We start from the raw sequence: 23544 nt of genomic DNA on the forward strand, positions 1-23544 counted from the left end.
ATGCAGATCTGTTAGATGTATGGCAGTGTTAACAAAAAAAAAAACACAACACATTGAATCTGACATTTTCAGTTCTAGCTTGGGCCATATACAGCAGTGTGACTCCAGCCAGATCAGAATTCAAGCGACTTTTACGTCAAACTGGGCTGTGAACCAAAGAAGCGGCCTTGGCCGAATATTGTACATTTTTTACAGTAGATGCAAACACATTCTAGGTGGTAAACCCTGCTGTCAGCCACTGGAACTTCTTATTAGCTCTTGATACTGGCAAAGATTAAACTGAAACCTCTGTTAACTCCATGGTTTACCTCTGAATGGCCACATTAAGCATTGCATTGTTCTTTTGCGCATGTGGGTCAGTTTAGAAGCGTTTCACATTTCAAAGCTATTGTGAACGGCCTAACAAAAAATCGGATTTGGGTCACTTTTTTTTGCTGGCAGCATTGACGTTAGAAGCCTCATTTATATTTTATATAATTTACTGCATTTAGTTAACATTTCGTGATGGAAATAGGTATTTACATGGCATCGGCCTGTAGAAGCATACAGTACTATGCAGAGACCACTCTTCATTTATTTAATTTCCATTTTTTTTCCAAAGATATTTTTGAGGAGATATCAGATTGATAATAAGGAAGAAGTTTGCATGAGGAAGAAGAAATTCAAAGGAAGAATGAAGAGTTTCCAAAACTAGGGGGAAATGAAGGAAAATGGCCTCCTAACAACCATACCAAACCTGGTAGACCACCAGTCCCCATCAGATAAACGGTATACAAAATGATGGTCTCCCAGGCTTTGCATGGTTGTTACGATTTTGTTCATCTTCTGATCTTTAATTTTTGAGAGACAGGAGAAAATGAAGCTCCACTCTGGCTTCAGATCTGAAAAAAAGACTAATTACACTGTATGGCCTGGTGACCTGTCCAGGGTGTATTCTGCCATCCACCCAATGACCACTAAGTTCGGCTCCACTAATATGTGACTATGTTTGTATAGGTTGGCAGCTGTATCAAGCTTTTTTTTTTTTTTTATTCAAAAGATGGTTTCCTGTATTAGCTGAGTGGACAGCTTAGTTTCTGTCCTTTGCTGAGGCAAGTTAAGTGATTTCTTATTTCTCATTTGTCATTCCGCCATTCTCTGCAATCTCATTATAGACATAGAGTTGTGGGATGAGAGTGTGGATATCAGAGTGTGTCAGGCACACATGGACATGAAGGCAGAACGCTGGGGATGTGAGGGAATGTGCAGGGAATGTGAGAGAACAAACTTTAAACTGGGAATGAAGCTGGATAACTGGTCTAGAAATCATCTAGGAGTCAGGATCCACCCAGACTTCTCTAGGCCGAGTACAATTTCTTTTTAATTAAACGGCTGTTAAAGGCTTTTATGCCAAGAGCAAGGGTGAGGATCCACAAGCAGCAGGGAAGTGAAGATTTAACAAAGCAATAATTGAAGTTTCATGAGGTTCAAATAGCCAGTATAGGGGCTTTGAAATGAAAGGAAATTACCCACTTTCAAATGCTGGGTCACATTAAAATACTATACAATATTACATTAGCCTGGTATTAAACAACCTTTGGCTGCTCCTAAGCTCCAGTTTTCATCACTACAAACAAGATGTTGAAGCTTTTTGTTCCAAGGTCAAATGTTAGCTGCAGACCTTCACACGATTAGTACTGCAATGCCTTTGACAAGTTAGAAGGAGAGTAGGTAATAAGAAGGAGTGGAGTGAGTGCAGTTATCTGTCAATGCATGAGCTGATGTGTCTGTATTTTATAAGCTTCTGAATTCCCTCAGAGATGTGTGAATTGATAGTTATGGGTGTTAAAGCTCTTTAGGGAAATTTGATGTCACGTCTCTGTTGTATCCACACCTGGAGCAGAATTTAGCCTGGTGATAACGGGATAGGACAAACATGCTAATAGATTCTCTTGGGCTGTCTTGTTAGTGTACATGCAGCTGTGCTTCTTCTTTACTGCATTTCTGCCATGACGTTTAATTGAGCTGCACACAGGGGGGAGCTGGAGGGTTCGGGCGATGTGTTTGTATGTAAATGGATTAGTATAGTCATTTAGTAGAGAGAGAGAGAGAGAGAGAGAGAGAGAGAGAGAGAGAGAGAGAGAGAAAGACTTGGTCTCAAAGCTTTGGTCTCAAAGCTTGTTCCTGTTGTTCATTAATTAATCACAACTGACAGGCCAGAAATTCTGCACAGCTGCCCTCATCTACTTCTTTCTTTTATTCTATCTCTCATTCTTTCTCTTGCTGTTTCTCCGTCTTTCACTCACAGTCAGAATGATAGACAGTAAGACTTTGTCATTTTAATTTTTATATACATTTTTTCTTTTTCTTTCCTGCTGGAATATGTGCACCTGTCTGAATATGTCCATCTGAGTGATACATGGCAAAAACTGCTCTTAGAATGTATTTACATCACTAGGTATGCCCCTACATTACAGCTTCATCACCCCTTGACTTATTCTATAACAATGTTTTGAAAGGGTTTTCTGTTACTTTCTAAGTACAAGGACATGTTGAAATTACTGTCCATGGTAAGTGATTACCATGGAAATTAGGTGGAATATTCTTAAAGCATTGCTTTTGTCATTGCAGCTGATGACATACTTTTACTTGATGCAATATTCACAGCTGTCACATGGACTTGGGGTGAGTTCTATCATATGTGTTGAAGCAAGATCTACAAGAACCCATGGAATGGTGCTTCCCTGGATTTTCCATATCCCTGACAAAGAGTGTCTATCTACAACGGAGAAAATAGCATTTCAAGATCAGTGACCGATTTCATCGAACCAGGTGTTTAAAGATTAGATGGGCCTACTATAGAATGAAGAATGAGAATCCTTCAGCCAAAAAAAATACTGAAACTGTGTATCAGTGTATGAGTTCTTGAAAGGAAGGTACTAAAGTTTTGAAGTTGATATTCTAGCTATCAAATAAATGAAGACGGGTATGAATCACATTTGAGGATTTTGCCTTACAGTGGCCAACTCGGAGAAGTTGACTTTAATTGAGTACAGATATAAAGACAGACAGAAGAAAAAGGCTCAATGTGTTGGCAAGACCTACTGAAGACATAGTCGGGCTTTTCAGAAATCAACACTCTGATATAAAGGAAATGTACAAGGGTTTATAGAAATATTTACTGCTGTTGTTATTTTTTGTAAGGTTGCACAATTGAATTCAACCAAGAATGAGATTAGCTTATTTTTGTTTTGATTTTGGAGGATGTGTATTGAATTTTATGATGTAAATAACTGTGTACGTGCCTCTTACTTTTATCACTTTGATTCATGATATTTAGGCAACTGATGTTTCACTTAATAATTTAAGATGCCAGTATGCTAACAATAATCATTTTCCTACTGACTCTTCCTCTAAGCTCTGTCCATACAATCTGATTCCATAACTTTCCTAATTTAGTCTTGCTTTGTATTTCTGAATAGTGGTTGAAATGACTCACAGACTTACAAAACAAACAAAACTGCAGGGTCTAATATCCGTACAAATGTACTGTTTTATTTGGTTCAGCCCAAGTAAAAGAAATGTAATCAACTGGATTTTCATTTTGTTGTTTAGGAACGTTATGCTGAGGTTTGTGTAAGAATGGAAATGTTAAAATATTGATTGATAATGAATCACCCTGATTAGCACTGATTCTGTAGTGCAGAGCTGAGTTCTAGAGTATGATTTGATTCTGATTTGTGCCATATACCGTCTGTGGCTTAGGCCTTTGAGTGCAGTTTGCGGTTATGTCACCAGGTGGGATAAGTTGCAGGATTTATGCTACCAACATGACATTTTTTTCATGCCTGCTAAATGGGATTCAACACAGGTATTTACTGTGTTATTTGCATATTTATTACCTGAATCAAACTTCTCAGCCTTTCTTTAGAGTTATGTTTTATAGCTAGGAAGGCAAGCAAATTGTTCTTTGTGTAAATATGTAAATCTTGGCTGTCACCTTCAACAAAGAAGGAGGCAATAGGAATGATTGTATGGCAGTGCTGAAGAGGCAGAGAGCAGGATGGTAATGTTATCTATTGTAATATATGGACAGAAAGCAAATGCTTAGAGTTTGGTTTCAGTGGTTGGATGCTGATTGCATGTCAACTCAAAGAATGAGTGGAATTCATCTCAAAGCAGCCTGGTTGAAGCGCTTTAGATGTGGCTGTTCTTTGCCTTCTGACATACAGATAAACACTGCAGTTGGCAGGTCCTTCCCTACAGTGGAAAGAAACACACACATGCGCACACACACACACATGCTCCCTCTCTGAGGCAAAATCTGTCATGTTAAATGCTTTGTATTGGACAAGTATCACGTTTGGTTGTTCTTCAGGGAGAACTGTGCAGAAGCATGAGTGGAATAAAGGAAAAAAAATCTTTACATGTTCACTGTGTCTGGGCTTCCACTGCAGACTCATGCTGGATTTCAGTTACTTTCTAATGACTGCAGAGAATCTGAATACAATAAGAAAAGTTCATTAAAAGAAAGTAAAGCCCTAGATCAAACAGCAAAACACATTTCTCTTTAGATAGCACATTGTGCATGAATAAGTCCATATAATTTATTTTGGCTCTTCATTAACATGCAGTGCTGTGATTGTATGATTCATCTGTACAGTTGTGCAACAGACTTATGCTAGCTGTTAATAAGAACTGGACTTGCATGTATTTTTCCAAACCTAGATAATTTTATAGTGATATTATACTCCAAAATCGACTGGGTAGTCTTCAATGACTTCAAGTTTTATTTTTAGCCTGTAAGTCTGTAAGTCATGATCACACATTCTGATGGCTCATCACCAGCTGTGAGTTGTGATAATACTTTATATTAAAGCAATGATCATTTTAATAGGGTATTACAATGTGCATGTTAATATATATATATATATATATATATATATATATATATATATATATATATTCCCAATTGCCTCAATTCTGAATTGAAGTTCAGTTACGTTTTACTATTTAATGTAAAAAAAAATATTGATGTCAAAACATACTGATCTATGGGATAGCACCGATCCCACACCAGATACTGGATTTGTGTAGAAAATGCCAGACCAGGAATTGAAATGAAAAAGAATTAATCCAGTCCTTTAACAAACCTAGCCTGACATAACATACACTAACATTGTGACGTGAGATACAGACCTGCCACAATTGTAAAGTTTTAGCAGATGGATACCTGCTTTATAAATGATTAATAATGGTGTTGAAGTACAAGGATGACAGACAAAGTTCAAGCACAAATAAACAAGTATCAAATACTAATCCCTGCCCTCTAAATGTATTTTTGCAGCAAGTCAGAAATTATTACTTTTGTTGTTTCCGTAAGACGCATAACGTCTCAATGTGTTTTCTGCTGTGTTATGTACACAACTTGTCCTCAACCCAGCTGATGAAAGTGCACCTAATATACATTCTGTTTGTGATGTAAACATATGATTATGAAATCTCACAACTGTTTACAATGACACAGCCTACCACAGAATTAATTGCGGTTAAGTTGCAGAATCACAGTTACAAATTGTGTCCTGGTTAGTCTTGCATTTCTTTCTGTAAGGTAGTATTGTTTGAGTATAGTGATTATAGTGTGTATAGTGTTTGAACGCAATAGCCTACTTTTCGATGGTCATCGTAAGTAAAGTGTTTCAATTAAAAATATTGTAAACCAATGATGATAAGATTTAAATATCATTAAAATATAAAAAAGGTATTGTATCTCTAGTTTCTGTGGTTTTAATAATTTAATATACCTAAAAGAGTCAAACACAAAAGGATTGACACACCCGCTTAAGGTTTGTAGATATGCTGCTCTGAAAACCAACATTATATTGTGTAGTCAAACATAACTCTCCTTTCGACTGAAGTGTTGAAAATGAGCACCAGTGGCTGTTTCTGGATGCTATCATGCTCAAATGTGAATTGTGCCCTTGAAGTCATTCTCTTCCTTCCTCATGCTCACATGCGCTCGATGTCATTCTAGTTCTGCCAACAAGATATGGTGAAATGCAGCCGTGTTAAACTTTGACCTTCACCCCCCGTCAGGGTGTCTGGTGAATAATCAGGAGGCGTTTGATTGGCATAATCGGGTGGTGTCGTAATGTCATGTCAATATGACCTCAGGCAGAGAGAAGGTCAAATACTGTTGAACATGTTCAGATGCACACATAGGCATGTGTCAAATCAGATGTATAGATAACTTGGTCTATAAGGGTAAATCATACACAACCCTCACCTGTAGATCTGGAATTATATTCTACAGGAGCAGGTTTTTATGACCTCTGATTTGTAATCGTCAATGTCATATGAAATCCTTGTAACATTTTTTACACCATTTGAAAGCATCAGCTGGGCTTTACTTCTCATGATAGAATGTTGGAACAGAAATGGTCCAAAATGCATTGAAGTAAAATTGCATTACATTACAATTACTTAGTTCAGCCATTTTGTATGTATAAGTTGTTTTTTAACATTTGCAACTGTCTAAACATTAGCCCGTAGATGGCCCCCCTCTTCCCCCATCATGCAACTAATGCTTGCCGTCATAGGCATATGTTAGCAGATGTAACAGAATTGGTAGGTTGCGTTCTCCTCCAAGTGTCCAAGTGTGTTGAGCTATTTATTGACATTGACTTTACAGTTTTTAAAGATGTGGAGGCTGACTTCACATGGCTTGGAGCTCTCCTAGTGTTGTGACATCCTGTGATTAGGGAGACCTAGCTATTGGGAGGATTGTCGAATTACACATGATGGATTGGGAAAAAATGAAGGAAAAGCACATACATGCATACGTACATAAATGAATAAATGCAAATGATGAGCATAAGCCATTTAGGCTGGTATACTATATAGAAATCACCATAAACCTCTAATATTATCTAACCAAAAACATAATGCTTAAATCATTGTTAGAAATATTAGGACAATTTATTTGAACCATCCCTTTGAAAATGACACAATGAAAATTAAATCAGGTTCTTTTCTGTAGAGAAAGAATGAACTTTATATATGACCACTACAGATAGTGTTCTATAGTGTCCCTATAGATATAAGCTTGTAACAATAGCAGAACCATCTTTGGTGCTATACAGAACCCTTTTTGAAAAGATTCCATATAGAACTATATACAACACATTCTCCATCAGTTTGAAGAACCCTTTTATGATGCAAAGGACCCTTGAATTTTGCAACAGAGTCTTTGAGTGTTCATGGTTCTATAGAGAAGCATTTTCTTTACCAAAAGAACAATTGAAGAACCATTTTTTAAGTGTATAGTCTCATCATATGAACATATTCTCCTATAATAATTACTACATTTGCTGACAAACTTTCCAGTGGTCTGTTGTTAATGGCTAATTGTAGACATTTACTGTAATTGCAAAAGAACCAGCCCATTGTCTTAAGATTCTGGCTTGTCTAATTCATTGGTCGAGTTTACAAAAACCTGACAGTCCTGTTCTCATCCTGTATAACAGTGGATACATGACCCATTGTACCAGTGTCTGACTATGAGCTCCTCTCCCCAGACATTCTCGTCAATACTGAAAACATTAGAGGGTTTTTGACTGGTGTTGCTATGGGAACAGCTTGTCCATGTTTAAAGAGCGTGTGCTCTTTGTGTAGACTGGGATTTCCGTCATGTTAGAGATTTAAGTGTCATCACCCTGTGTCAGATTAATTGCTTAATGTATGACAAAATGTGCTCCTTTTTTCTTCTGAATAGCTACTTAATGCAGAATGATTTAATACTAGTCATTATTTATCTTTGTTTACCTAAAGCATGTATATTTTTGTGTTCTCTCCATTATTTCCCTAAATCATTTAAAGACAAATGCACCATACTTGAGCTTAAGCAGCATTATAGCTCACTGCCAATGATAGTCTTGACTGATAGTTGTTAAGAATGTGGATGATTGTTGCTGTGCGTGCGCGCACGTGTGTGTGTGTGTGTGTGTGTGTGCATATGTTTGTGTGTGGTTTGGCGAGGGGGGTTGGTGCTGTTACGTGTGTGTGTGTGTGTGTGTGTGTGTGTGTGTGTGTGTTTGCACCAGAATTCCCTTGTCAGCACTCTGACTGCTAAACAGCCATTAATCTCAGTGCTGAATGACCCTGAGCAGGCTCCTGCAGCCTCCCACACACACAGGCATGCTCAGACCACTCAAAATGATTAGTATCTATACTCCAAATTACCATGAACTGCTCATGGTTTCTTTAAACAATGTTTCATCTAAAGATCAAAATATTATCCTTTAAATGCAGTCCATTAGGCATGTTTAGTGTGTGAAGTTTAGGAATGAGCATATGTCGTACATGTTATACATAATGAGTAGTTCAAATGGGTGTATTTTTGCTTTAAAGGACTTTGGACATCAAACTAACTTGAGATGAGAAGCTTGGCTGATCAGCTTGGTATATAACTGTACACCCAATTACAGTGGAATTGTTTGGCTATAGAACTGATGTATGTCTAATATATGTGGCATATAGATTCAGTACTTTGTTGTGAGTTCACATTCATGTAGTACAGCTTGTTGCTAGTGGCTCATGACAGATGCTGTGTTCTGAGGTGTGAAATGTGCATTTGCAGAAGAATTTTTGTTGTTTCAGTTGCTATACTCTCTTTTCTGGTAATGCATCAGCTTTTGTTCACACATGAGCCCTCCCAGTTAATCACACAGGTACTGTGCTAGGCCTCTTACAGGTAAACTGCTTTGTCAACTTGAACAGGATTTTGACTCTGGCTTGCATTCAAAATAATTTCTTCCTGTTTAATTATTGTTACATTCCCAGGTAAAAGTGCATGTAAAAAGGGTTTTAGTCTCAGACTCAGATGCTCTGCTTACACCTGGTGTGATGTAAACTACACTAAAACAGAGAGACCTAATGAAGCTGCATACAGTCTTTGAATACAATCACAACTCTCTGAATCCCACATCTTAAAGCTGTCTACAATTCTCTGCATCAGTTTAATCAGTCTGATTGGAAACAAGTGACTGTTTACCAAACTAAATGATCAAAAGCATTGTTATCTCTGCAGTACTATGAATGAGTATGTCAGCATGAGGTATAGTCACTGAGCAGAAAAAAAAAAGTTCCGCAGTTTAGTTTGAAACCAGTAGTATCAAGTAAACTAGATATTGTAGCCAGTAATGCCAGTACCATGCAACTTAGTTTTTTTTTAATCCTACCAAATTTGGCTTGCAGTGCTTTATATTTCAGCACGGTTTTACTCAGCTTGCAATGGAATTGGTTTTGTCTTGTGTAGTATTTACTTTGGACTTTGCATTTGACAGAAAAAAAATCTTTTCTAGAGCTTCCTTCTGGCTAGACTCACTGTCCTTGACTAGTCAACTGCTGGCCGTAGTGCAGATCAGTGCAGATTAATCGACTAATCAGTGCAACCACTTCCATGTACACATTTTCCGTAGATGCATAAATATTACTCTACAGTCTCTTCAGTGCAAAAAGACAGGGGGAAATGACTTTTGCTATAGAACAAGAGGACAAACCATAATCCATTAATCATTTATCTCTGTCTCACACACACACACACACACACACACACACACACACACATATATATATATATATATATATATATATATATATATATATATATACACTGGAGGAAGACCTCAATTGTACAGCTAGGGTCTGTTTTCTCTCTCACATTTTATCATTCTCCTTGCATTCTCTCTGACCTCCTCTTATCAGGGGAGCATGCTGTGTGGTTTCTGAGCATTTTTGCTCAGATGATTATTTAATCAATTGGCACACTCTGTGTGTGTGTGTGTGTGTGTGTGTCTGCGTGTGCGTGTGTGTGTGTGCATGTGTCTGTGTTTTGCTTCACTGTGCTATCTATAGTGCAGCAAAAATGTCTGGATCCAGTACAGATTCACAGTGTAACTTTGAGTTAGAGTGCAGTCAGACTTAGTCATGTATTATGCATATTGTTGCCGTTGCAAGAAAACCTTGTATCTCTATTTTTGGAATTTTTCAGCTTTTGACATAATTTGAAAGAATCTGTTACTCTTTACATTGTTTGTCCTTCTCCTGTAAAGTTACTATTTTGGAGATAGAAGGTTTTCTTCCGACAGCAGCGATATGCATGGAAAATACATTAAGCTAAATGTATTTGTCCCTCCAGTAGTTACTTAAATGCTCCAAAATGTTCAGCTATGGTCAAAGACTACTACAGATGTGTCTGAGAAATTCATATATAAACTGTTAAACCTGGTCTTGAAAATGTATTTCAGCCTTAAAGTACAGTTGAGGCTAATTAGCTGGCAAGATGGAAAGAGAATCAGACTGCGGTCTGGGGATACTTGTGGGCTGCAAATGACTGCCAATATTAAGTGGTCTTTATGCTCTAGTTTATTGGTTTCCAAACCGGCCCTCTGAGTCCTCTAGATGGTCTACATTTTTGCTCCAACATAACTGGTATAGATCAGCTGTGGGCCCCTGAGAACCCGGTTGTGAACTCTTGCTGTAGTTAATGTGCAGTTTAAATGCCTGTATTTGTCTGTAAATGCCTTTCTTGGACATCCAAGAAAGAAAGAGGAAGGCAGGAAGGAAGGAAGGAAGGAAGGAAGGAAGGAAGGAAGGAAGGAAGGAAGGAAGGAAGAAAGAAAGAAAGAAAGAAAGAAAGAAAGAAAGAAAGAAATAGAACTTTACTGATACTGGAGGGAAATTGCAGTGTTTCAGTAGCAAGACTGAATATAGTTTATACACATAAACTTACATATTCTGTGCAGAAAAATAGAAATACATCTAGACATAAAATGAAGTACAAAAGTATTATTTACTTTATATTTACATATTTACATGGCATACGAGATTTACAAGACAGCAGCCACTTCATAGGATGAAGTGGACAATATTTAGAAGAATTCATTTAAAGCAAGCAGAATTTTAATGAGTCTAATGTTAAAACCCACACAAATCATCTCAGTTTTCTTAGAAATATTTATGTATCTTTTAGTGTATTTATGATCTTTTAGAGCCTCTTCAACTTGAAGAGGACATTGCAACTGCTATCTGGTATCAACTAGTATCAACAGTCATATAAATGTGAAAAGATATTACAGAGAGACATGTGTGCATGTGGCTGAGTGCTTCCCTCTACAATCTTCTCTTTACAAACTGATGACACTGTCATGATAGATTTTCTGTCTGTGACCCTGGGAGGCAGCACTAATACCCTGTCTGCCTTAGAATGGAAGCTATAGGCTTTATCTTGTGTGCAGTGTCAGCAGCTGCCAAGTCAAATTCCTTATAGGATCCTTGTTTTTTCTGGCCAATAAAACTGATTCTGATGTACAGAAATGGGTACATTCACCTTTCTGTGACATATAAAGGGTTAATAGTACTCCAATTTAATGGTAATGGCAGATGGATCACAGAGTGATAAACATATTTAGATATTTGCATTCTTCTTAGGATTTTAAATATATGTTTAATTTTAGGAAGTTGTACTGCAATTTAGGGCGGCACGGTGGCGTGGTGGGTAGCGCTGTCGCCTCACAGCGAGGAGGGCCTGGGTTCGATTCCCCGGACGGGTGATCAGGGTCCTCTCTGTGTGGAGTTTGCATGTTCTCCCTGTGTCTGCCTGGGTTTCCTCCGGGTTCTCCAGTTTCCTCCCACAGTCCAAAGACATGCAGTCAGGCCAATTGGACATGCTAAACTGCCCCTAGGTGTGAGTGTGTGAGTGACTGTCTGTGTCTGTCTGTCTCCCCTGCGATGGACTGGCGACCTGTCCAGGGTGTATCCTGCCTTCCTTAATATATATGTACACCTCACAACAGTTCTATTCTGGGTTAATGCATCTTTCATAAAAACAAACTTAACTCACCAAATATGTTTGTTTTAGGTGCATCTGCCATAGTTTGTATTAAACCTAGTGCAAGAAAACTATGATCCTAACTAACCTCTCACACTCACCATCAAACCTCTCACACTCACCATCAAACTCTCTCATACTCACTATCAAACTCTCTCACACTCACCATCAAACCTCTGACACTGTCAAACTCTCTCACACTCACCATCAAACTCGCTCACACCATCAAACCTCTGACACTGTCAAACTCTCTCACACTCGCCATCAAACCCTCTCACACTCAGCATCAAACTCTCTCACACTCACCATCAAACCTCTGACACTGTCAAACTCTCTCACACTCGCCATCAAACCCTCTCACACTCACCATCAAACTCTCTCATACTCACTATCAAACTCTCACACTCACCATCAAACCTCTGACACTGTCAAACTCTCTCACACTCACCATCAAACCCTCTCACACTCACCATCAAACTCTTTCACATTCACTATCAAACCCTCTCATACTATCAAACGCTAAGGCGTTCTTGATATTGAGTGTGAGAGAATTTGGTGGTCACGCTTTCTGATTGACCTACGGAAGAACCATTTCACCATGCAAAGAACTTTTTAATAATGGAAATTGTTCTTATTGTGCTCCTAGTTCTATATAGAACCACTGTCTTTACTAAAACCTGTGAAGAACCATCTGTTTTTAAGAGTAAACTACCGCACGTGGGAGATGGGCATATTTGGCTATGAGCAAACCAGAAATTGCTAATTTAAATGATAACTCTGTAAGCCAATCAGAAAACATGACCAAACGTTCTCTCTCACTCACTATCAAGTTCTCTCACACTTACTATCAAGAATGCCTTAGAGTGCTAGTGAGTGTGAAAAAGTTTGATAGTGAGTGTGAGAGTTTGATAGTGTGTGTGAGAGTTTGATGGTGAGTGTGAGAGAGTTTGTAGTGAGTGTATGAGGGTTTGATGTATGAGAGGATTTGATGGTGAGTGTGAGTTTGATGGTGAGTGTGAGAGAGTTTGATAGTGAGTGTGAAAGAGTTTGATGGTGAGTGTGAGAGGGTTTGATGGTGAGTGCAAGAATGTTTGATAGTGAGTGTGAAAGGGTTTGATGGTGAGTGCGAGAGGGTTTGATGGCGAGTGCGAGAGGTTAGTTAGGATTTTGGCCTAAATGGCCTCTCATAGAAAAGAGTAGTGTGAGCTTGATTCTAACATAACATGATGATTACAATGGGTTATTTTTAGGCATTATATCATCCCTCGCACTACTATTATTGAAAACATATTGAGAACCTTGCTTTTTTTTAAATAAAAGTGTCTGAAGTATTAATTACACATTGTTAGGTTCAAGATATAAGATTTACTCTCTGAGCCATAATGGAAACTAAGCTACAAAACAGCCTGTTTTGAATAGGTTGTTTCTGTGATGTTACATGTACCTGCCTATACAGCCGTTTAATTCCACCCATCCACACTGAAGCTTTAAAGACTCGGTCACCTGTTTCAATGAGGCTCAGTACATGGCAGCCAGTCTGAACAGGTTCATATGCATATTTCCATTTTAAAGGTATAGTACTAACCAGACCCTGTTTAGTTTTTCAGGGATAAAATGTGAACATAAATTATGACAGTTTTTGGTACATAATACTACAACAATATCACAAGTATTCTTAATGGAAAAAGAAAATAATGCACTGCAAAAACAAACATAGGATATGCTTCCTTTAAAGTAGAGCAATGTAAGCACAGTCTCTCATGGCTTACTGCTTTGTTAGAATCCATTGTAATTTCTAATTATTCTAATCCATTGTAATTCTGGCATTCCAAAATCTATGCTTTAAGAGCCATTATGATGGGTTTTTACATCCATACTTCTTGTGTAGCTACAGTGTTTTGTTGACATACCCTACACACTTGCATTCTTTTTTAACACAACACATTGCAGGCTATAATTGTGTATTAAGCAGCCATCACAGGACTTTTAAACTCTCAGCTTTCTCACGTTGCTTTAGTTTCATCAACGACCTTAATTAAAACCCTGCCTGGGGTCTGACGTGATGCTTGTTCACTTCCTGCTTCTCATTATTTGTTAATTAATTAATTAGATAGTGTGTTGGTGTCTTAGGCAGTTTTTAGCTAGGATGAGGTGACATCAATTAGTAATTTGATTTTAGTGAACTGCAGACTGTTTTCACAAGGAGCAATTAATTATCTGCTCATTTGCATATTATACATCATTTATGTATGATGTGCCATTTACTTAAAAAGTGTACATGTCTGGGAGAGGAACTGAAAGAAAGAAGGATATTCTTTCTGTTTGACCCTGATGTCTTAGAAAGGATTAATATCTTAGCAAGCAAAACAATCAGTAATAAATGCAAATAAATGCAAATAAATGTAGTGTTAAAAAAATAGGTAATGAAATATAAACTGAAGTGTGTTGTACCTTGTTCTTTTGAATTGAGACTGCTTTGTGTGTTTCTAAGATATAGATGGTTGTTAGAAGACACAGTCAAGCCTCGCCCTGGAGTGAGAAGTCAAAGGTCACCAGACATGAAAGAATGTCATTGTGCTGATAGGGTTTGTCTTTGTAGGGCTGTTTGAGGTTAAATAGGCCCTGTTAACTTTGTTAACCAGAGGGGGGCTTGTGTGTGAGTATGCATGTTTGTGTGTCTGCTAGATGTGGACATTCTGTTGAAATTAGCTCCACAAAAGCTGTGATTGGACAGATTAGATTGATCTACAGTATGTGTGTGTGTGTGTGTGTGTGTGTGTGTGTGTGTGTGTGTGTGTGTGTGTGTGTGTGTGTGTGTGTGTTTTGAGTTCCAACTTCTAAACCTCTGCAAGGTAAATATGTCAAAGTAAATATGCTGAGCCTTTACAAACAAGCATCCTATTTAAACAAAGCTGTATAATTGAATTTGATGATGCTGAAAATGTGCTCAGTGAATGACAAATTATTTTGCTTCACCACCAGAAGACCTTAAGCCTATGACTGTGCTTACAACTAGTTTAATCACTCGTTTATGAGACAATGAAGATTTATAAAGTTGTAGTTAAAGCCAGTAGTGAACCAGGTCCAGCACTTTCTGCTTTAACACTTGATTCTCTCATGATCACTAAACTACATAATTAAATTAAGATGCAGAGTCATTCAGAGTGGTTTGATGCAAAATGCACTACTCTGGAAAACTTGGCAATCAATATGTGCCGGAAATTTGATGCATTCAATGCCTCTAACTTTGCAGAAAGTTAATGGTTGTAAGTGGTCACAGATATGCTCCCTGATACCTGAGACACTGTTTTATATTATTTATTTTATAACTGTTTTTATATTATTTTAAGAATTGTTTGGCCTTCAATGCATTATTTAAAACCATTGATGGTGGAGATGGCACATGGAAGGCATTGTTAAGAAAAATAGCACTCAAAGGTAGGGCTGGGCAGTATGACAATGTTTATGATTATTCTAATAAATTAAACCACAGTGTGGCATACTAAGCTTTTCTGAGTATTGTGGACTTTGTCAATACTTGAAACAGCATAAGTAACATAAATCACTGTATTCATATTTTTTGATTTTTTTTTTTTTCTTTTTTGGTTTAGTTTTTTTCAGTATTTCAAATGTCATGACATATCATGTATCATGAAACCTTCTTTAAGATTTTTGCGCTCTCACCCACCTCTACTCATAAGACACATACTTTTTCAGATCCACTATTCTTTTATCATTATAAACATCACATTTAAAAGCTCAGAAGATATATGTAGGTCCGGTAGTCATTTTGAATAGTGAAAAAAAATAGCTATATTTGTGTTGTAGACATTGTGAACCCGAGTTCCTGTCACCACCACGTTGTATACTGTAAAGAAATTAGTCTATAAATTTGTCTACATCTTCAAAATTCGACTTTTTGTAAATTTTGACTTTTCATTAATTCCCAGCAACTTCTTGGTTTGAACACAATGTAATTCAGCAAAGAAAATAGTTGACTGTGGTTATATGTCCCACTGATTTAAGCACGTGTTAATGTTTCATTTTTACCTTTTGGGTTTCATGTAATAAAATGTCAACAAAATGTAGTACAGGTCATTGAGGTCCACTCTGGTTAACTTCAATAATGATGGCTCCCACTGAGGGATCTCTAGAGCCAGAAGAATGTCTGCCAAGACGATGTTAGCCAGGCCAAGCCCAAGCTGCTGTTTTTTTGTTTTTTTTTAAACATTCAGTATTTAAACCTTAGCAGGAACATATTGTACATCTCTATGGACTTTGATCAGCTACTGGCTTTTATACTATTGATACAAAATGCTGTCCTAGGACTAAATGAACGGACTATGACACACAGTGCAACAAAGATCTGTGACAAATGATCCATGATAAGCAGTTAAGGCGCTGACCTCTTCCTCAGTGAAACTGAATTGCAGGGCTGTGGAGAGGTTGACTCCAGCCACTAAAACAGCTTTGTGTGTGTGTGTGTGTGTGTGTGTGTGTGTGTGTGTGTGTGTGTGTGTGTGTGTGTGTGTGTGTGTGTGTGTCAGCAAATCTAGTCCTCCAGCCTGCCAAAGCCACTGGCCTGACTGAGGGCTAATACCACAAGAATTGATCCCCCACCCCCCACTCCCGTAGCTTATGCCTACAGCCAAACCCTGTGGGATGCACAGCTGAGGTAGGGGAAGTGAGTTTTGGATTTGGGCTTGTCTCTGAGGTGTATAGTTGTTTCAGTTTCTCTAATACGATCTTGTTACTCAATAGCGAATCCTCTGCTGTGAGAACAGCAGGCATGTTGTTCCAATTAAAGCTTTTCGTCTCCAGAGATATTCACTGTAGACAACAGGCTTCTGAACACAAAACAGGACAAGAGTTTAAGAAAACTACCACACTGGGACTTCTCATTTTCTGGGTGTTTTATACATGAATCTTTCTCTGTTGGTATCTTTGCATAAACCCAGTTTGAGTTCAGCAAGTTCAGACTGCAGTTATTTCAAACTGCAGTTATTTCAAGGTCACTGTTTGACACATGGTAAGCTAAAACAGCGATTTTACATAAAGAGAAAAAAATGTTTTGTAATAACAGACTTTGTTGTATGCTGTGTAATATGCATCCTCTGATAACTCCTAGATTACTCATTGATCGCTAACAATAACAAAGGCATAATGTTTTTTGTTTTTTTAATTATTTTTCACTTGATGAAACAACCAGAAAAAAACATTTAAAAGTGATGATTGTAAACTTTTAAGCACCTTTGTGGTTGAAAATAGAAGATATAGAGATTTCATTATTTGAATTTGATGAAAAAATGTGTATAATCCTTTTTGACAGAGTTAACATTTTTTTGACGTTGAGACAAACAGAAAGTTTTGCAGATAAATATATTTGAATAGGATAGTAAGACAGTAACGGCTGCACTACTAATGGTTAAAAGAACATGAATGATGGTAAAGCAAGAATGCATTCTAATTGACAGAGAGAATGAATTAATTCCCCTCTGTTCATGTATCTGTTTCTGGGACTGTGCTGCATTTTGATTATTGTGCTATTGTGTATTGTTTTGTGATTATGTACCCCTCCCTCCATATATGCAATAAGCATAGTGTTGCTGTTTTTATACATAATAGAGGTTGAATTACTTTTCTCTGTTATTTCCATATGCCAGTGCTAAAGAGAATTCTATGTACATGAAATGGAAAAAGTCTACTAGTCTATTCTGTGATTATGCAGTGTAGTGGGTGAACTGCTATTATATGTACAGACCAAGGTGAGGGACATAAAGCCTTTTCTGTCCTGTGCCACCCACTCTACCCACTGTACCCTGGTTATAATGGAGGTGTTAAAATGAATGCTTTCATAATGTGATGTTTTTAGCACATCTGATGCTGTTAAAATGAATCTTGCTTATATAACCTGTGTTTATTCAGTGAGTAATACCAGATGCCTTTCTTAAAGATGGGGTCAGTTTTAATTCACCCAGCCTAGATGCAGAATTGAAATGCATTCATCCTCTTACTGAGTACACTTTAAACAAGTAATTCTTCAACTAAGTACAAGTGTGAAGAGTGTCTATTGCATCCCTGGCCACACTGGGATGTGATTACTCAAACCATCTACAGCCTCATGTGACCAAATAACATTTTTAGTGTGAACTCTGAAGCGACCCTGATAGCAGCAAAGTACCACCTCTGTAGAAATGTACTGATCTGTAATGTGTTTAGTTTTGTGCACAATCGATTGTGCTAGCAGCTTTACTTTACCTTCTAATTAACTTTATCTGATGATTATTAGCTTACTGTGGTAGTCTGCAATCTGATGCAAACCATTCATATTACCTCACATGAGAATAGTCGTGTTATTTATAAAATAAGCATTTAATTTCAGAGTGACTGCGTGTTATTATGTTTGTTTGTGGTCAGCAATGGCAATCACATTTTAACAGTCCTAAAATACAATAAGACTGATGGTTCTGACTATAAGTGGTGACTGGAGACATATTTGAGATTTGCCAGCTGTAAACATTGTACGTCTTTCTGTCCCCTTGTGATTACCTCACTTGGGATGGATATTATTACCAGGTGAGATCAGGGCCTAGCAATAGATTGCTGTAAGAGGTGTTTGATCATTATAAATGAAGAGAGGTCCAGTGGGCCTTGTTTTACCTTCTGATCACTTACCTTCATACCACAGCTATCAATATTTACTCATGTTCAACAGAGACTCCAGTACCAGAGGGGTATGTGGTTTCAGGATTTTGTAGGAAACCAAGACAAAATCTTTTTTTTTTTTTTTTTTGGGGGGGGGGTGGGGGTTGCTGAGGTGTGTGTGTGTGTGAGATGTAGACAGGCTCAACTTCTGACCTGAACACTTCAAAACAAAAGTTTTCTTTGCCTGTCTTCTTGTCTCACTGTGTTCTCCCCCTCTCTCATCACATGCACATACACTCAGACAAAAAGCCTGTTTTTTGGGAGATGACCCCTCACTACTCTACAGGAAGTTCCTCTGTGGACACACCCGCTGGGAGCAAAGTGGGAAAAGAGCCAGACGCACACACGCCCACACCGGGGCAAGAGGGGAAGGCTGGTACTTACACTGGAGCACAACGATATTTATAGAGAGAGGAAGAGCTCTTCAGCCGTGCAGTCGCCAGACAAAGAGACAGAAAGTGGTAGATGAGTGTGGGAGAGTGCTTGGACAAAGATAGAGGGAGAATGGATTGGCAAAATATATGCCATTGTATAGATACTCATTTTTAAAGGAATGTTTTGGCAAAAAAATCAACTTTACAGAATTTTTCGCTTATGCAGTCGGTCAACCAAGACGTTTGGTGTCCAAATTTTGCTTTTATGTAAATGCATCCCCAAAACCTCTCTCAACACCCTAGTCACAGCCAGGTCTTCATTTGAAAATCCAGTAATTAAAGAAACAACAGAAATTGTGAACATGACCTGTAATGTCTGTATGCCTGCATGATCACTAAAAGTCATATTGTGCTCCAAACCACTGACAGATCGCTGTTACCTTAATGAAGACCTGGTTGCGGTTTGAACAGGGTGAGAGACGTTTTGGAGATGAATTTACAGACCTCTACTGATTTTAGCAACATGGACCTCACAGCTCCAGTTTATAATTAAAGAAGTAAAAATTTTACATTGAGCATGTCTTGGCTGATCAACTACATCTAGGATAAGTGGAAATTTGGGTATGTGTGATTTTTCACTAAACCATTCATTTCAAATCTGTCATTGGCTGCATCTCAAATGGCTCTGTTCCCCTAGTAATAATTTTACCTGACCTGTGTTTTCACATAATACAGGCAATTTTGACCATCATGTGCATCATACTTATAACACAGTTGTTTGCAACTCAAACAGATTAGTAGATGCAATCGCAATCAGCAGCAGGACACAGCAGCCATTTTAGTAAAACAGCAGAGATCACTTCAACTGCAAATGGGCCTATAGTGGTTCATTTTGATGTAGATGCTAAAGTACATCACTAAAAGATTTTTAAAAAATGATAAGGTTTAAGGGAAAGAGTCTGCTGTTTATTATTTGAGTTTTTAATTATTCGTATTTGAATAACTTTTTGCTTGTGCTTTGCAGCGAGCTCAACAAGGTAAAATCCACAAAGTTAACCTTTGCCTTAACAATAGCTTTTGACTGTAGTAGAATATAGGGTTGACTGTTGGAGAATATAGAGCAGGTGGTTCAGTAAGAGATCCAGAGTAGCCTCAGAAAATAAATCTGACACAATGACTTTAGTGTTGTGTAATACAGAGATATAGAGTATGCCATTTGAGAAATGGAGCAGTAAACACATGCACTGCTACATTTTCCATGCAGAGTGTCACTCTCTAATGTTTATGTTGATGGCTGTTGCATGATCAATACTCCCATGTTCATAGCTACTCATCATGGGTTGTCAACCCTTTACCACAGCAATGAGAGAGACTCTGGGTTTCAACAGATTTGACAGTTCTCCCATGTGTGTGTGTGTGTGTGTGTGTGTGTGTGTGTGTGTGTGTGTGTGTGTGTGTGTGTGTGCATATTATACATTATACATATTGAAAGCACTGATTAGATAGTTGTAAGAATGAGCTTGTAGTATGGCTCGGCAACATGATAATATTTATTGTGATGATTTATGTCACATTACACAACATTATGCTTTTATAAGCATATCATGGATATTGTCAGTACTTAAAAGGAAATAGAGTAGAGACACTGATGCAAATCGCTTGGTACTGGTGATGATTGGAACCAGGGGTCGTAATGTCTACAGTGCAAAAATAGCCATTTATTTACTATTTATAACAACCTGTGAACCTACGTGTCTTCTTAGTTTTCATATACAGTGGTCATAATGGTGAAATATTGGTAAATCTGACAAAATATTGTTTTTTTTTGGGGGGGGGGGGGGTCTGTTTTGTCTTACAAAATTAGCATATGCCTCTCTGCACTGTATGTGTTTAAAAATGCACTTTAAGCTGATAGATTATTACAGAACTATTGTAAAACAATGCCTCCAGCATCAGGCGGTATATAATGTAATAAATTACCATAAGCACCTTTTAGAGGCTTCAGAGTCTTCAGACATCATGTTCATATCGCCACCATTGTAAACAACTCTGACCTGGTAAGTTCCTCTAGAATGGAACATTTCACATCATACGACTTTGAATTATTTTGTTTAAATTTAAAGCTTTAGAGTAAATAAAAAATGATGGTATTCCTCTTTAAATAACACTTATCAACTTTGTCTTTCATTACAAGGAGCATGTTTTGATAGCATGTTTAAATGTGGCACAGTTGGTCAGTTATTGTTTGTCAAACCTCAGAAAAACAAAATGGAGATCCAAGTCTTCTGTGTTAACTTCCAATTTCCTTAACCTATGTTACAAATAAGATGTTAAGAATTTGAGAAAATATACATCTACAAGCACATCTGTACTGTGCTGTTCACCCCTTTTAAATTAATGACGGAAAAACCTATCAAACAGAAGTGTGCTGAGAGAGCTGGGAAAGATGTTTTAATCCAGTGAAGGAACATCCCTTTAAACTCCAGTATAACAGTGAGCAGGATCCACTATCCAGACAGACAGCTGGGAATATTCAGCGTGTCCAGATGAGAAACTGCTGACCATGAGGAACTGCATTTAGAGAATGGATGCTCTGCTGCTATTCTTACAGTGTGTGTGTGTGTGTGTGTGTGCGTGTGCGTGCGTGCGTGCGTGTGTGCGTGTGTGTGTGCGCGTGCATTTGTGTGTGTCCGTGTGCACAGGCATACATGAGAGTGCAGGATTGGCGTAGACCCATAAGTAAAAAGGTCACAGCTCACTAATTACAGCTCATAAACGTAGAGACCACAAATGTCAAGCACCTTCTCTAGAGGCGTACCCATTAAATACCCTTCCTGTCCTGAGGACTCTTGAGGGCAGAGCCAAGAAAGGGCTTAAGTTTCAGCTTTTCTAATAGCTATCTTTTTACCTTTAATGGTTGATTACCTGTACGTTGTCTCTGTTGATTGATTGTCTTTAAGATGGTAGGCATAGAGACCCATGAGAATATACTCACATGCCTAGTTATAGTATATGTTGATCTGCATAACAGCACTTGCCAAATGACTAAATACAAATATACAGAATATGTAGTTTAATTCAGTGACTCTGGAGATCAGTGCCTTAGAATCTTAAACTCATTTTCAAACATGTGGTGCCACCTAGGGCATTTTATAAAAATTAAATTACTTGCAGATATTGTATCAAAGTAGATAGATCTTATGCAAAGATTTGGGTGTCCCTGGTCAAATTACATGTTTTGTTTTCCAAGTGAAAGTACATGCACATCCTTTTCAGAGAATACATTTCTGCACATTTTAATATATTAAACTCAGCAAGTAAACAGAAAATGTTCAGTAAAATTTGCAGAAAAATGTCATACCCTGTAGAGGATATTTCAACTTATTCAATCAACAAATCAACAAAACATAATCTTAATGGATTAGATAATGTATATGGTACACAATAGAAATCTGGCCATAGAGACATAGAGATTAAGTTTGTTTGGATGTGGTTTGTTTTGCTTCTGTAATCTCTCTCTCTCTCTCTCTCTCTCTCTCTCTCTCTCTCTCTCTCTCTCTCTCTCTTTCTCTCTCTCTCTCTCTCTCTCTCTCTCTCTGGACATCTAAAGGTAAGAGAAACCTCTATATTTTTTAAGGCTATTCTTTGACAAGTTAGAGTTAATCTTACTCTGGCAGGCAATCTGTTACTGTAACAGCATTGCTGTCTATGTTGTCTATGTTGTCTGTGTTTATTGTACTGTTTAGACAGAAGCCCTTGAAGAGTAATCTAAGCTAGGCTGGGCTAGTAATAGTCACTGCAGGTTATCTTGTAGAACCCCCAACCACCCCCCCCCCACCCCCCAGGGTAAACATGGATGTTGTTTGTAATGGTTGTCATAACCATCTCTTCAGTTGTGCCGCCACCAGCTGTTTTTTCATGTTTTCTTACTTTTACTAAGGAGATACTCACTGCCTTGATATGCTTGCCTTAATTCTTGTTGAACTGACACATATAGGCAAACACGCACTCTTCTGACTCAGATGGCCTATGTTTTTGTTGTAGCAGCACTGGAGGGGCAAAGGGTGAATGACTACACTGCATCACGCATAGCCTCAGGTAGAGATTGGTACTGTCTGCCAGCTTCCATATGGGTCAAACAGCATGTAAAACTAGACAGGGCATAGGCTACAAGACATCCCTTACATCATGAACAGTGACACATTTAAATTATTGCACTAGTCAGTATCATGTCCATTATTAAAGTTGCCAGTGCTTGGCTCAGGAGCATAAACGTGCTTTGGCATCACTGACAAAACAGTGACACATATGCTTTAGCCAGCTCTTTACTATCGTCTTAGTGTTTTACTAAGTTGTTGTAGACTTTAAAGGCGTCCAATCACAAGTTGTATACCTAGCGTGCGCCTTTATGTATTATGATGTTTTCTGCCGTCTTAATAGTGTGTTTCACAATGAATGGACCAAAAGAATTGGCCCAAAATCATCATCATCATCATCATCATCTTCATCATCGTTGACCGCTTAATCCAGATAGGGTCACGATAGCAGTTGGGAGAGCAGAGAATCCCAGATGACCCTGTCCCCTGCAACTTCCTC

General features: G+C 38.0%; 1 protein-coding gene across 5 annotated transcripts in view; it reads left to right on the plus strand.

Moving 5' to 3' along the window:
- Positions 1-23544, plus strand: part of sash1a (SAM and SH3 domain containing 1a) — a 359575-nt gene that overhangs the window by 133971 nt on the left and 202060 nt on the right. The gene's annotated exons all lie outside the window — the stretch shown is intronic.

The sequence above is a fragment of the Pygocentrus nattereri genome, chromosome 4 (genome assembly GCF_015220715.1).
Source record: "Pygocentrus nattereri isolate fPygNat1 chromosome 4, fPygNat1.pri, whole genome shotgun sequence".
Classification (NCBI taxonomy): Eukaryota; Metazoa; Chordata; class Actinopteri; order Characiformes; family Serrasalmidae; genus Pygocentrus; species Pygocentrus nattereri.